The sequence below is a fragment of the Ranitomeya variabilis genome, chromosome 3 (genome assembly GCF_051348905.1).
Source record: "Ranitomeya variabilis isolate aRanVar5 chromosome 3, aRanVar5.hap1, whole genome shotgun sequence".
Lineage (NCBI taxonomy): Eukaryota > Metazoa > Chordata > Amphibia > Anura > Dendrobatidae > Ranitomeya > Ranitomeya variabilis.
The window spans coordinates 670,827,043-670,838,909 of record NC_135234.1 but is presented as its reverse complement, the minus strand read 5'-3'; the positions used below and the strand labels follow the sequence as shown (position 1 = coordinate 670,838,909).

At 42.5% G+C, this 11,867-nt stretch overlaps 1 long non-coding RNA gene across 1 annotated transcript; it reads left to right on the top strand.

The window, feature by feature from the left end:
• The first annotated feature begins 452 nt into the window (after positions 1-452).
• LOC143818493 (uncharacterized) lies at positions 453-11,629 on the top strand. Its single transcript, XR_013224573.1, has 3 exons — positions 453-547; positions 2,241-2,287; positions 11,334-11,629. It is a non-coding gene; the product is annotated as an uncharacterized LOC143818493 (long non-coding RNA).
• Positions 11,630-11,867: the final 238 nt, after the last annotated feature.

The following is an 11,867-nucleotide window of genomic DNA, read 5'->3' as shown; positions in this document are numbered from 1 at the left end:
ACACTGCCATAACCCTTACCAATGCTGACCTACCACTGCCACTGACTGTCCCTATTCCTGTCCCTAACACACAGATATCGGAACAGTGTCAGCCATTATCATATTAAACAGTGTCAACTATCATAAACTACACAGGGCACACAGCAAACACAAAACATACCCAGTTTCATTAGGTAGGCATGCACAGGAATGCAGGGCTCAAACCAGCCGCCTGCACACCCCCTTACAAATATTAAGGCTGGCTCCAAGTCTTCTAGTCATGAAATGAACAAGTTGGCGACATATTGCAACATCTATTCGAATTCTTCAAGAATGACCTTTTTAGAGCCTGGATGCTGGAAGGAGAATGATGTTCAACTTGCCTCTTCAGAACTCCACTATAGGTGTTTTTATTGGGTTCAGATCAGGAGACACTTGGCTACACTGAATAATTTTCTCCATGTTCTTTTTCAGAAATGCAAGATGCACTATATATTCCTTTATCTACAATCTAGTAATTAGAGACAGTCAGTAGAGATGAGATTTTGTCATAATCCCAGAAAAGAATGTGAGGATGAATTTCTTTCATTTGTAAAATTTGTTCAACTGCATGCAATACAAAGAGTGCCTGTCTAAGGATTGAGTGATGTCGCAGGAGATGACCTACATGTCAAATCCCACGAAATATCAGAAGTAGCAGATCTTACACATCGGTTCAGTGCACATTTTGTTAAGCATGGTCTGCCTTTGCCAAAGGTTATTAAATGACTATTAGTGAATACACTCCTTAACATTGAAATTACAACACTAAGAAGGAAAAGTTGTGAAATTACAGGGAAATATACAGGTTAAAGTGACTGCTGACTTGTGAATCCTCCCATCTTGCACACTGTGTACTGTGAGAATTGACATGTCTGCAGTCACACAGAGTGATTGCAGACTTTTCATTTTTGACCAGAAAACCATTTCAATGATATACAAATAATGAAAAATTGAAAAAAAATTTCACACTTACACATCATGGCATGCTATCAACGAGGATAGTAATGGTTGTTTGAGGAAAATTCTGCCATGCTGAATGGACTTGGACACGCAAATCATCAAGATCTGCTGCTGGCAGCTCTCTTTGCTGACCAATTGAAGACAAGTCCCTCTGGAATTCCTTGACTGTTGGTTCTACTATAAGCAGCCTACATAGCCTATACATGTTACAATGGCTTGTAGCATCTCCATGCTGCAGGCCATTATAACATGAATAGGCTATACAGACTGCTCATAGTAACTCCAACAAAATGTGGCCTGGCATTGTCTTGCTAGAAATGGCTCCTAGGACACTTTGGAGAAATTACCATACTAGTTATACCATCAAATTAGTGTACTATTGAGCTGTTAGTGTACCTGAAATTAAGACCATTGGGGCCTGGCTACAGTACATTATGCCACCCCACGCCATAAACCAGGTGTAGGACTGTGTGATGATCTTACTTGAAGGCCTCTTCATGTTCTTGTCCACATGTTCTCCGGACCAAATATCTGTTAATCATTACATTCAATACAATAGCAGGACTCAGCTCTGTTGAGGGTAGACCTGCATTCCAGCCTTCATTGCCGTGAGGCCAATGGAACATCTGTAGCTGGACATCTGAGCTTGGTATATGATGTCCAAATCAATTGCTGTACAGAATGGTTCAATTATGGAACTTGTAGTATGGTCAATTCTATAAAGTGTCCTAGGGGCCGCATTTTAACACATGTAAATTGGGCCATATGTTGCTTGTGCTACTGTGAGCAGCTTGGGTGATCTAAAAGTGCTACCATAGCCTACAGTGTCTTCTTACTTGTCTTCCATCGAGCACGTGTGGGATATTATTAGTCGGCAATTGCAAAGTGGATCTTGATGATTTACCCAAGTGGATTCCATGGCAGAACATTTCTTGGATAAACTATAATAACCTCTTTGACAGCAGCCAAGGAGTGTAAATTTGTGTATTTCTGCGTGTCGCACTCATACTTGTTACTAAATAAATTGAGATGTTTTGAGAATGTTGTTTCTTTTGTTTCACTATTTCAATATCAGTAGCATGTCTATCCATCCTGAGATTTACAGAATTCCATGACTTTTCCATCTTTGTTTCAGGTGACCTCTCATTTTAGGTCACTTTTCAAATAAACTGTCATACATGAAAAATAACACTATTTCTATCAGTTATATGACCTGTGTCGTTCATTTTTCACTAGTATTCTTCTCTGCATGCTTATAGGTGGAGACAAGCTGTCATGATGTCTTTCATACACAGTACACAAAAAGGTGAGGGATTCCTGCTCTTCTTTCCCTATGTAGCACACAGACAGAAGCAGAAGCGAGTCTAGCACTAAGGTGAGATAAACACTTACTAAAAAGCATCAGCATGATCTGTCTATCTTTGATGTTATACAAAGATTATTTTATTGGCTTTTACTAATGACTGTGTGAAACCTTGCTGAAAAACTTTTAAAGGGAACCTGTCAACCCCAAAATGGAAGTTGAGCTAAGCCCACCACCATCAGGGGCTTATCTACAGCATTCTGGAATGCTGTAGATAAGCCCCCGATGTAACCTGCAAGATGAGAAAGAGTTTAGATTGTACTCACCTGGGCGGGCGGTCCGATCCGATGGGCGTCGCAGTCCGGTTCGGGGCCTCCCATCTTCTTACGATGACGTTCTCTTCTTCTCTTCATGCTGCGGCTCCGGCGCAGGCGTACTTTGTCTGTCCTGTTGAGGGCAGAGCAAAATACTGCAGTGCACAGGCTCAGGAAAGGTCAGAGAGGCCCGGCGCCTGTGCACTGCAGTACTTTGCTCTGCCCTCAACAGGACAGACAAAGTACGCCTGCGCCGGAGCCGCAGCATGAAGACCAGAAGAGGATGTCATCCTATGAAGATAGGAGGCCCGGACTGCGACACCCATCGGACCGGACCGCAGTGGGAACGCCCCTGGGTGAGTATAATCTAACCTCTTTGTATCATCTTTCAGGATACATCGAGGGCTTATCTACAGCATTCCAGAATGCTGTAGATAAGCCCCTGATGCCGGTGGGCTTTGCTCATCTTCGATTTTGGGGGTGACAAGTTCCCTTTAAGCTCTGGATTTTGTTACACAAGATGTTAATGCTTTTGCTATTTAGCATTATGTTGCTATGCCTCAAATCAGTTATACACATTCATGTTTTGCTGTCTGAGTGTAAAAATTGTCTCTTCAGAAAAGAAGAAGACTAGAACTCTTGTGCCACCTGTGGTAAGTAGCAATCCTAAAAGTCAATATTGACTCCTTAACAAGCCTTGTCATATGACCTAAGATAAAAGCCAAAACCAAAATCTCAATTTGCACTTTTGCAATATTGACTGTTAGGATTGCTACTTCCTATAGGTGGCACTTGAGTCCTAGTCCTCTTTCTCTCTGAAGAGACAATTTGCATATTTCTCAGAGAAGCATTGTGGCTTAAAAGTATCCTCGCATTGGCATGTTGGGTTTGACATGCCAATCTCCGCAAGAAGTAACGTAATTCCGCGGATCTCTCACAGAGTATGAAACTGTTACTGTTTCACCCCTCAGTGTGTTACAGTTATTGACAGCTCAGCCGTCCAATCTCAGCTCATGCTGAGCTGTAAGTGTGTTGACTAACAGCTCGACTATCCAATCTGAGACTGTGAGGCGCTGGCTGTCTCCAATTGTTCATTATCCCAGGTGATTGTCATGCTACTTAACCCCTTAACCCCCAGAGCTTTTTTCGTTTTCGTTTTTTGCTCCCATTCTTCCCAGAGGGAATATGGCCATGTGAGGGCTTATTTTTTGAGGGACGAGATGTACTTTTGAACGATACCATTGGTTTTACCATGTCGTGTAACAGAAAATGGGAAAAAAATTTCAAGTGCGATGAAATTGCAAAAAAAGTGCAATCCCACACTTGTTTTTTGTTTGGCTTTTTTGCTAGGTTCACTAAATGCTAAAACTGACCTTCTATTATGATTCTCCAGGTCATCATTATGAGTTCATAGACACCAAATATGTCTAGATTCTTTTTTATCTAAGTGGTAAAAAAAAATTCCCAAATTTGCTTAAAAAAAATAAATAAATTGCGCAATATTCCGATACCCGTAGCATCTCCATTTTTCGTGACCTGGGGTCGGGTGAGGGCTTATTTTTTGAGTGCCGAGCTGACGTTTTTAATTATACCACTTTTGTGCAGATATGTTCTTATGATCACCCGTTATTGCATTTTAATGCAATGTCGCGGCGACCCAAAAAACGTAAGTTTGGTGTTTTATTTTTTCTCGCTACGCAGTTTAGCGATCAGGTTAATCCTTTTTTTATTGATAGATCAGGCGATTCTGAACCCCATCGATACCAAATATGTGTAGGTTTGATCTTTTTATTGTTTTATTTTGATTGGGGTGAAAGGGGGGTGATTTGAACTTTTATATATATATATATATATATATATATATATATATATATATATATATATATATATTATATATATTTTTAAACACATTTTTTTAAAATTTTGGCATGCTTCAATAGCCTCCATACGAGGCTAGAAGTATGCACTATTCGATCGCCTCTGCTACATAGAGGTGATGCACAGATCACCTCTGTGCAGCAGAATTACAGGCTTGCTATGGGCGCCGACCACAGGGTGGCGCGCATTGCAATCTGCCATCAACAACCATAGAGGTCTCGAGGAGACCTTTGGTTGTGATGGCAACGCACCGATGACCCCCGATCACGTGACTGGGGTCAGCGGTGAGAGTACTTCCGACTGCGCGGCCGGCAGCGCATGTTAAATGCTGCTGTCAGAGTTTGACAGCGGCCTTTAACTAGTTAATGGGTGCGGGGGGATCGCAATTCCACTTGCGCCCATTGCGCACACATGTCAGCTGTTAAAAACAGCTGGCATGTCGTGGCTTTGAGATGGGCTCACCACTGGAGGCCACCTCAAAGCAGGGGATACTGCCAGCTGACATACTATTCCGTCAGCTGGCAGAAAGGGGTTAACTGAGCTGTTTCTTCCAGACCTCTGCAAGATGTACATTCAGCTAAGTGTGGTTTGTTTCCTCTGTCCCTTTAGTTCTGTAAGTTGATCTTTTGTTGTCTGACTTTGAACCTTGCAGTTACCATCCATCTGTTTAACTCCTTCTGCTCTGATCTGCTATCCTCCTGGTATTCTGACCTCGGAACGTTACCTGACTACGCTTTTGTCTCTTCCTTCTGTTTATGACGTACCCTCCTGGCTTTTGAACTTTGGCTCCTTCACACTGCTTGGCTGTGAGAAATGACTAGTGTCACAGAAACACAATGTAAAGATAGGTTGTGGTCTTTTGTCTCAAACTCAACAGCCTTATACGAGTATCAATGTGAGGCTAAAGCTGTTGAGTTAAGGAAAAGAGACTTACGACAGGTCCATATCACGGTCTGTATTCAGACAAACATGCAGATGTGAAACTGACCTTAACAGTAGAGATGAGAGAGTAAATTTGAGTGGAATTGAATTCTACTTGAATTTTTTTTTTAAATCTACATTCACCAAAATGTGGATTTTTTTTTAAATTTGCATTATGGATTCAGCAAACTGGTGTCACCATTTTTCTGAACCATAAAAAGCCATCAAAATTTGAAAAAAACTGTAATGATGGTGGAAGCTCATGGATTGCTTCCAGACCTCCAACGGTTAAATGTGTTTATGTACTTGTATGTGATACAGTTGGATACCCCATGGGGCTGCAGTTGGCCGGGCCAGGGTTAACTGCAGTGGCCAACCAAGATGGTAGGGGGGAACTGAGTGTTAGAGGCAGAGGCAGGAAGTGACAGTTCTGTTAATGGGAAGGCAGGAGTGCATATGCAGCAGGGATAGTAGGCTGCTAAGGACGATGCAAGCTCAATATTTGGGACAGCAGATTGCCTTAATATCTTTTGTGTTATTCCTTCTAATGGCTCAGCGCAACCTTGTGATGGATGTTGGCGGCCAGGGGCACACTAAGCTTGTGAAACTAGATAGAAAGATAGACTCAGACTACATGTGGTGGAAGGTATCACAATCCAAAAATGCTGCTAGAGGTGAAGAAGATCCCCAAGGGCTAGGAAAGCCAGAAAGGGGGATATGCCACCTATCCCTGAAAACCAGGGCTAAAGTTGTATCTGGTACCTGTGGGAAACATGACAACCCGCTGGGCCTTATCCTTTAAAACTGCTTGTAAATATTGTACAGACTGCCATTCTCTCAGTAAAAGTTTGGTTTTTATTAATCACGTGTCTCAAAGAACTTTTTGATGCCCTGGTTCCAGAAGAGAGATTTCTGTACTCAGAACAGGCTTGCTGGCCACAAGTAAGCGGAAAGCACCACATACAAGCAGCACACCATGACTGAGGCACCCCTTGTCTGTAGGCAGTGTAGGACTGGACCACTTTGGGCCCAGCAGAAAAAATCATTCTTGGGGCCCACTATGTAGTTACATAGAAATAAATACAAGACCACCAATTGTGCGGTAAAGCACGCTAATATCAGGGTATAATATAAGATAGTACAAGTCTTAATTATGTAGCAGGGTTGGGGTAGCCACCTCATCGAAAATAAAGTAGCCCCCTTATAGAATATAATGCAGCCCTCATATAGTATAATGTAGCCCTCCTCATAGAATATAATGTAGCCCCCTCATAGAATATAATGCAGCCCCCAACAGAATATAATGTAGCCCCCTCATAGGGTATAATGCAGCCACCCCACAGAATATAGTGTAGCCCCCTCAGAGTATAATGCAACCCCCTCATAAGGTATAATGCAGCCCCCATAGAATATAATGTAGCCCCCTCATTGGGTATAATGCACCCCCCTCATAGAATATAATGCAGCCCCTTCCCTTCATATAGTATAATGCAGCCCCCCACATGATATAATGTAGCCCCCTCAGAGTATAATGCAACCCCCCAATAAGGCATAATTCAGCCCCCAATAGAATATAAAGTAGCCCCCTCATAGAGGATAATGCAGCCCCCCTCATATAGTATAATGTAGCCTGCAAACCAGAATATAATGTAACCCTCTCAGAGTGTAATGCAGCCCCCCACAGAGTATAATATAGCCCCCTCAGAGTATAATGCAGCCCCATCATAGGGTATAATGCAGTCCCCTCATAGGGTATAATGCAACCTCGCTCATATAGTATAATGCAGCCCACTCATAGGGCATAATACAGCCTTCCTCATAGGGTATAATGCTGCTCCCCCACAGACTATAATGCAGCCCGCCTCATAGGGTATAATGCAGCCCCCTTCATAAGGTAAAATGCAGCCCCCTTCATAGGGTATGATGCAACCCCCCTCATAGGGTATAATGCAGCCCCCTTCATAGGGTATAATGCAGCTGCCACATAGAGTATAATGCAGCCCCCCTCATATAGTATAATGCATCCCCCCTCATAGGATATAATGCAGACCAATCATAGGGTATGATTATCAAATATGATGTAAAATATATTGACCAGGAGATCTAGATGTAGTTTGATTGTTTGGTCGTCAAGATTATTAGTCCTTTAGCGTTACCTAGGGTGCACCATGTGGAAGCGGACTATCGTTGCACCCATTTACACAACGCAAGTGCTAAGTCTGAACTCAAAGTACATTTTGAAGGTCAACTTGTCAAACACAACTTCAATCCCAAGTAGTACCCTACTATAATATGGGTAATTAGTCTGTTTACCTTTTCTAATTTACGCAATATGGGCAGCATTAGTGTGGTACATGATGATGGTAGTGACTTTGGCAGTATAGCCTTATGAATATAGCTACACCTTATTATGTGCTGAAACGTTGGGCCCATTTCTTGCGGGTATGTATTGGATACCTTTTACCATTGTGATTACTAGTGTTCTCCCTTGTGTCCCGGTTTATGGGTTGCACCTTTTTTGATCAGTCACTTTACACTAACCTTGTGAAAATTACCATTTAGTATATTATGTGTATAATTGTGTCAACAGGATTCTATTTTTAAATCTCAATAAAGGATATTTTTTACATATCCAGGCGAAATATGACTCGTTTTTCTCCAGTTTAAATAGCTAATGATCGAGTAGCCGCATGCATAAATAAATTTACTGACGCATTCTTTCTGTATTCATGTTTATCTCTGTATATTTTACAGCAACAAAAGTCAGTTTAAATATGGATTACAAAGCCCGTGAACAGACGTGGCTGTCCCAATTAAATGACGTGTTTTGTGATGATCCGGGTGCTTCCTTGGTGGTCAGTGGCAGGGACAAGCAGGAGACTTTCAGACAACTTAAGGAACATCTGAATAAACGTTTGAGGATCTGGTGGAACCGAGCATTCCTTAATAAATATTTGGAAAAGGGCCTCATACCCAGGGGACTTAGGATACAAGTATTCCCCTCCTTTGAAGTAGATGATGTAATTTTTAGACAGAAATGGGAAGATCTGGCCACTGGGTGTTCCAGAGGCTTCATGGAGCTCTTGTCTCAAAATAATCAACATAATTTGGAGATATTGAACAAGAACATTGAAGAGCTCCAAACCAAATTAAAAATGGATCTGTCTAATGAAGCATTGGCCCAATTTAACACAGAATTGGAGAGTGAGTTTACCAAATGGGAGAAGGGTATCTGTGAAAGTAAATCTAGAAAGTTCCAACGGGACGTGAATGACCAACAGACCAATACCATCTACAGATGGAATAGAAGGGGGAACCGCTCGAGGGGATCCTCCCGTGCCAGATCTGCCTCCACAGTGTCAATTGCATCTAGTGAGGAATCCAACAAAATACAGCCTAGATTTTATGATTTACGCAACTCCGGGTTCAATCGTGAGAGGAATGGTGGAAAACATAAAAACGCTTTGAGCAATCAACAAAATAAAAAAGAGAAAAAGGGCTTGGAGGTAATTAATCTTTCCCAATATGTCCTTTCTGTGGATCAATTGAGTGTGTTGCAAAGGGGTTTAACCTTTTCCCCCACTAATAGGTTTGATTTATTCACAGCCACTAAGGATCTCTACCTTTTCTCAAGGAAATTGATCCTTAAAAAACTATTTGAAAAAAGTGACCACGAATTGACTGATGCGGACATTGAAAAGGAGGCATTGATGGCACTGGAGGATCTCCTGGAGGAACAAGCATCTGGTACGGTGAGTACTTTCCCACAAGACTGTCGCCCCAGATCAGCCACATTTCCTCCCTTGTCTCTGTGTCCCGCTGTGGAAATATTTACTAAGATGGTCATTCAGGATTTTCAAAAAATATCCACTAAACGGGCACATGATAACCTAACGGCTGGTCAAAGGTTGGCTCTGGAACAGCTTAGGAGCTACAAGGATATAGTCATCAAACCAGCAGACAAGGGGGGAAATGTGGTTTTGTGGCCTAGCGTTCTTTATGAGAGGGAGGCCAACAGGCATCTGAGAGACAAAGACACATATAAAAAACTTGACTCTAACCCAATGGAGAAATTTGTCTGTGAATTAGAGCACATTTTGGTTGGTGCTTATGATAGGGGCATAATTCCTAAACGTGTGTTGGATGGGTTGCTTACTGTGTCCCCGAGGGTTCCAACTTTGTACTTTATTCCTAAGATCCATAAAAATCCCGTTGACCCACCGGGGCGTCCGATAGTCTCTGGCATGGGGGGCTTGAGTGACCCCATATGTAAATTTGTGGATTACTATCTCAAGCCTTTGGTTGAGTCGCTCCCCTCCTATGCCAGAGATACGTCGAATGTCCTGCGTCGGATCAACGGGATACAATTGGAGGACGATATGTGCCTTGTTACAGCAGACATACAATCTTTATACACCTGCATTGGGCACAATGATGGATTGGAGGCGGTCCGCTTCTTCCTGGGTGCGAGCAACTGGGATGGTGCCATTTGTGAACTGGTCATGGAATTATTGACATTTATACTCACAAAAATTTTTTTTGTTTTTAAGGACGTTTTTTATTTACAGCAGCGTGGCACTGCCATGGGCGCGGCCTGTGCGCCCTCCTTCACCAACCTTTTCCTGGGGTACTGGGAGAGGGAGGTTTTTGGTGGGGGGGGCCCACGGGCCGTGGACCATGTGCAGTGCTGGTTACGCTATATAGATGACCTGTTCATAATTTGGCAGGGACCTGATGACGCATTGCATGAGTTCATGCAACAATTGAATAACAACGCATATAACATCAAACTAACATACCAGATGAGTAAGACCGAGGTGGACTTTCTGGACATTAAGATTGAGGTGGATAGTGAGCGTTATTTACAAACGGATGTGTTCAGGAAGTCCACGTCGGTCAATTCTCTCTTGCATGCGGATTCAGGTCACCCACAGAATACCATCAAAGCCATCCCGGTTGGTCAGCACCTGAGGATGAGGCGGATCTGCTCCTCTGCCACCAAATTTGAAGTGCAGGCATTGGATCTTAGGTCTAGATTCCAAAATAGGGGATACAGTAATCGAAGCATTAAGAAAGGCTATTTGAGAGCCAAATATACACCACGCGAGAAGTTATTATGCCCTGTAAATAGGGGCAGTAGAAGAAAGGCAGAACAACAGGACCTAGTTAGGTTCATTTCTACTTTCAATAGTGAATGGCTCACGATGAGGAACTGTCTCCAGAGACATTGGGGCGTCCTCAGAAGTGACCCTACACTTTCCAAATGCCTGAGGGAGTACCCTTCGATGACCGCTAGACGCAGCAAAAATTTGAAGGACTTGCTGGTATCTAGCCACTATGTCCCTAGATTGCATGAATACAACTTTGGGTCTAGGGGTCCATCGAGGGGTTGCTTCCCATGTGGCAATTGTATATCATGCCCCAACATCAGCCGCATTGCCTCTTTTGATGCAACAAATGGTGAAAGGACTTTCACCATAAACTACCATATAACCTGCAATACTATGCAGGTTGTATACTATGCGGTGTGTAGCTGTCCGAAAGTATATGTTGGGCTCACCTCACGCCGCCTCGGTACACGTATACGGGAGCATGTACGTGATATAATGGCTGCAGCAAAGGAAACTGATATGGGAAAACTTAAGACCATACCACGCCATTTTAAGCAACATCATGGTTGTGATCCCAGGTCCTTTATGGCACGTGGGATCGATCACGTACAGTGTGGCATAAGAGGCGGGGATGTTAGGCGCATTCTGGCGCAACGAGAGTGCCGCTGGATTTCCACTTTGGGAACCATGACACCCAGAGGCCTCAATGAGGCACATGGTTTTTCATCATTTTTATAATCTTTGTCTGTGGGGAGGTTTCCTGTGTTGTCCCTGCTCCTGACCTTCAATTTTAATTTGGTTTCTTCATTTTATATTTGATTCTAGTGCGGTTATATTTATGCCAGTGTCCATATGACATCTGATGATGAAGTATATATGGCAGAAAATGCATGAGGGACGGATCCAACTTACCTGATGGTGATGGAGGAATATTGATGTCCGGTGGTGAATCGCTCCATCTATAAGAAATCCACAGATGAAATTTACATAGGCATATGATGGGGGTTACCATCTGATGGACTCCTTAGTTGCATAATATCATATTTAATAATGTGTTACATGGTAGATATGTACCTCTGTATTTTCTAAAAATTCTTTTTACATCTCATGTCTATTGGATGCATCGATTGGTATATTTTAATTTCCAATAATAGTTAAATAAAGTTGGTATATTGTTTTATAGTGGTGCTATTCACTTGGTTAATTTAGATATCATCATGCACGAGTCACTTTAAAGGACTTTCACTTTTATATTATGTATACCTGCTACGCAAATGTGGCATTTATCTGTTTTTAGCACTTATTTTAAGTACACATTATGCCACTTGCACTCGTTACTTGCCTCTGATCTCTGGTTTT